This window comes from Opisthorchis viverrini (assembly GCF_000715545.1).
Source record: "Opisthorchis viverrini unplaced genomic scaffold opera_v5_366, whole genome shotgun sequence".
In the NCBI taxonomy this organism is placed as follows: Eukaryota; Metazoa; Platyhelminthes; class Trematoda; order Opisthorchiida; family Opisthorchiidae; genus Opisthorchis; species Opisthorchis viverrini.
In genome coordinates, this window is record NW_008752019.1 from 342,162 (window position 1) to 346,675 (window position 4,514).

A 4,514-nucleotide genomic window follows, 5' to 3' on the forward strand; every position below is an offset into this window, starting at 1 on the left:
ATTTGGAGATGGAAAGTTATGTGAACTACGGAATAAACTCTCCCGGTTGATTTCGAAGGCAAATTTTCCTCGTTTGTTACGTATGGCAGGTTCGGCAACAGAAAACTGCTGAAAAAGCGTTCCTTACCCATCTCCCAGGTTTACTTTATTCATCAACTCCGTATCACTGCCACAATGGCGCCCATTGCCATAGATTTGGTCGCACAACCATACATCTCGAAATCATCATTTATCCCCTTCGGCTGTTGTTGTTGTCAGCAGAGATCTCTGGTCGGACAGTGGAAGCTGAGCTGGGCTGCGGAATCGCACCAGGTAGGTAGACCCAATGATAGATTTTACCCAAGCATTGCAGTCGACCATGTTAAAGGCAGAAGTATCATTTATTTATGAACTTGGATTAGTTATAAGGTCTTTTTCGTCAATGATGGGATTCAAACCAAGGCGCATTGTTGAGGTCACAAGACCTTTCTCTGGTTATGTCGTGCACAATCCGCGTTTCAATCCACGTAGTGCTTTAGAACTTACAGTGGGGAAGTGGAATGTACCTTTTGGGCGGTCATAAATCCGACACTAAAAATCTCCCAGCGCAGATGACACAAGTGCTCTATGTCTCCAAGTGGGATAGGCTGAGTCATTGTCATATGCCGAGGGGACAAACCAGCATCTATGCTCTCCGGATGGCTAGGCTATGGGTGAGGGTTGAACTAATCTGCAAGCCATGGAAAAGGCATGAATGGAGGGTCAGCAAAGAGTACTCAAAAAATCGGTCGGTTGAACGCAAAAAATTGACATTTCGGCAAAAAATCACCTTTCGCGTAGGCACTGGGTAGTATCTGCATCTGATGACTGTCGTGGAGACCAATGCCGGTTGGAATTTACTGCTGGCACCTATTGGTAATATTTACTTATATACTACTCCTCAGTGCGTGAGCGATAGTGACTCTACATTTTGGACGACTGTGGTGGGAGCAAAGCATCAAGACGCTGTTTGAAGACTACGGGCTCGAATTAGGCGGACGGGATGCTATCGGTGGCGCACTTAAGTACGTATCAGTGGCTGACTCAGTGGTGTTTGCAAGATCAGATGCAAAGAAGAAAACGGAGAAAACGGTGCTTGGCGTCATAAAATTCTGCAGCCAGCAGAGTTCCTGGCATTTGGCTGCGCGGAATAACGTTCTTCTGACGGCCGTTCGCACTGCATCTAGAACTAAGTTCAAAGCACATATTGAAAGCACAGCACAAAACACTTGAGGTAAATTCCCGCTTTGGTAGGCTTAGTATTCATCGCTAGGAACTCAAAAGGCGGCGCTACTTCTTTTTTGCTTGTCTTTCGAGTTAACAGAGGCTGCTAGATGAAACGAATAACGACGAAGCTGAAATCTCGAGTTAAGTACTCAATTTTACGTACTAATTTCCGTCACGCTGATCGCGGGCAACCAGAGTGTCCACATTACCACAAAAAAGGAAGCCAAACGAACGATATAAGATTCGCCAAATCAGAAAACTGCCGACTGGTTTCAAGATGCAGTCCTCTGCGAAAGCGGGCTTCATGGGAGCGCCACCAAAATAATACCTTCTCGGCGCTGCCACCCAGCGCTCGGGGCCTGACAGAGGCCCCTTTCCGAACAAACCGTGCCAAAATGTCCAAGAAACCAAACGGACGTAAGTTTACCCTAAAACCTTGATCAACAGCAAACCCGGTAGCCCAAAACGCGGCATTGAAAGGGCTACAAGTAGGACGGGTCGAAATTTTCTCCCACGGGGAAAAACTTCGCCCCCTGAAGATAAAAGGATCGCGCAAACGCGCTCCATGAGGCGAAAAACCCTGCAAATGAAAAGCGGCTCTCAAAAGCACCAAGAAAGGAAGCATACGAGTGTACCTCAGAGGCCCCATCTGAGCCTTGGAATCAAACCCGACGTACAACTATAAAGTCTGGTCACTCAACTTTCGGCTCCTCACCCTCGGGGGCAGCAGGGACAGTGTTGAAATGCCTGTCCACAAACTGCCTCAGCCTTTTCAACAAACTCGACGATACCAAACTGTCAGCTTGCCTTGAACAACCGTCTGTAATTGCACCCACAGAGACTTGGCTTACACCAGATGTCTCCAACGAGGAGGACTCGGTAGATGGTTACTCTGTTTTCCGAGCTGACTCAAAGCGAGGGAGGGCTGGTGGGGTTGCTCTGTACTTACATGCGGCCCTACCAATCCCGATTGTCCTTTCTGATACCACTCCTGCACCTTTTTCCGATGCATTGTGGATCGAAATCCCGCTTCGTGGGCCCGATTCTTCCCCTCCCAGTGTGGTCTACCGTAGCCCCTCGAGTCTCTCTGAAGATGATCAATTCTCATACGAACCCTTGAGTAACTCTCCTCCAGGTACCACTTCATTCAGCTGCTGACGGATGACTTTCAAAGGCCTCCTGTATGGAGCTCTAACGCTTCGGATCAAGTATATTTTTGCAGCGGCGCTGACCCAAGTCGTTCAACAGAGTGCTTGGGCTCAACATGTCGTTGCACTAACCAAATACCGCGCAGTCCAACTGCCATCCCTTCTGGATTTCGCCATTACTAACAAAAGACTCCTCGCTGATTAGGTGATTGTTGACGCTCCACTCTGGACATAGCGGCCACTGTGTACTGACATTTGATTTAATCTGCTGTTGGGCCAGTAATCCCGAAACATCTGTCGTGCGGGCTTTCCAAGAATGAGGACCATACTTGAACAGGTTAAACTGGGGTCAGCTTTATTATAAGACTTACATGGGAGCATTGTTCTGAAAGTTCATGGGGCTAACGCGATGTTCGTCCCAAAAAACCAGCACGGAGTCGGATGTTCCACGGGCTAACTAAATGGATTAAGCATCTTCTGGAAAAGAGGTTTCAGCTTTTTTCAAAAAGTTGACTGCAAGAGACACAGAACGGGAGCCGGAATATTGTAAAATGCGGAACCGCCGCACATCGGAAATCCGCCAACAGAACATACGGAAACAAGCTACCATAGTGGGCCTCGCCCGGAATAAAAGAACTACAAGATACATGCCGCAGAAATAAGCCATCCGCGTTTCCCTTGAGGGACAGGAACGGAGAACCCATCAGTGACCCAGCTCAACACGGATTTCTCCTAAACCGTTCTTGCACGGCAAACATGCTGGTGTTTATTGATAACTTAACCCAGGCCAGGGAAGGGGACTTATATCGGCTGCCATATTTTTCGGCTTATCAGAAGCATTTGATGGGGTTGCACACGTGCAGCCGCTCCACAAACTCAAGTCTCCGAGATTCGTTTTTACTCAGCCCCAGCTTCCTCGTCACAGCGTAACTACGAACAGCCTCTAATCAACTTAGTTTTCACAGTGGAGAACATTCGTCAACTCTTACACGAGATCAACCCATTCTGCGCGTGGGGCTCGACGAGGTCCACCCAAGAATCGTGAAGAAACGTCGCCTACACTGGCAATTAATTTATACCGTTTCGTCAGCGCCTACACTGGCAATTAATTTATACCTAGTGTTTCGTCAGTCGCCTGGCGACGACCGCTTTGCCTCTTCCTAGAAGGCAGCGATTGTCGCGCCAACCTGCAGAACTAGTGACCGACTGTTGCCTGGAAGCTAACCTCCATTTGAGTTCCTCAGTGCTCCGTTTTTGGACGACTGCTGTTTATGATCTATGTCGACGACCCTCCTGATGTTCTTGCAAGCGCATGTTCACTTTTTGCGGACGGCTTGAAATTATATATTTCCAGTCCCCGTGCCCTCCAAATGGATGTAGGCGCTGCAAAGCAGTGGTTGTTGGACTGGCACCTTCCTCTGAATAACGAAACGCGCGTCCATATATCATTTGGGCGAAACTCATCGAATGCCCTTGTCATGCATGGTGACAAAGGACCAGGAAATATCATGAGGATAGACGTCAAAAAGGATCTGGGTCTCCGGCTCTCCTCAAACTTGTCCTTCTCAGCGCACCATTAGAAATCGGTCCAAAAGAAATTCGCCAGTTTACGGATTTTTCGGCACATCTTCTCCCGTGTTACTCGCACGGACTTCCAGATACTCTATGGGGGCTACGTCGGACCGTTCCTAGAATACACCAACAGGTTTTCAACACTGGCCCAGCAAACACACTGCGGGGACGTGATAGAAAGACTTTTAAGCTCAGAGGGCACATTTTCATTGGGCAGTTTCTCTCATTTCGGTCATTATCTGCGTGAAGAAGCCTTTTCCGGCGATTGTCCACGCTCATTCTATTAGACACTATTGGACGGTTATTTATGCGAAACCTCGCACAGGCAAGCGCTGAGAACCTAAAGAGCAGTGCTACATCCTTTTTCATCCGTCTTTCGGATGAACGACAGCCGCTAAACGACAAGAACAAAACCGAGTCGGAAAACTTGGGCAAAAGTCTCGATCCTGTGTATCAATCCGTGAATCCGTGAATCACTGAATCCGCGGACAGTCGAACTGACCCGCAGTGTGACCAAGGTCATTGTGTGGCAAGCTGCCCTCCTGAGCT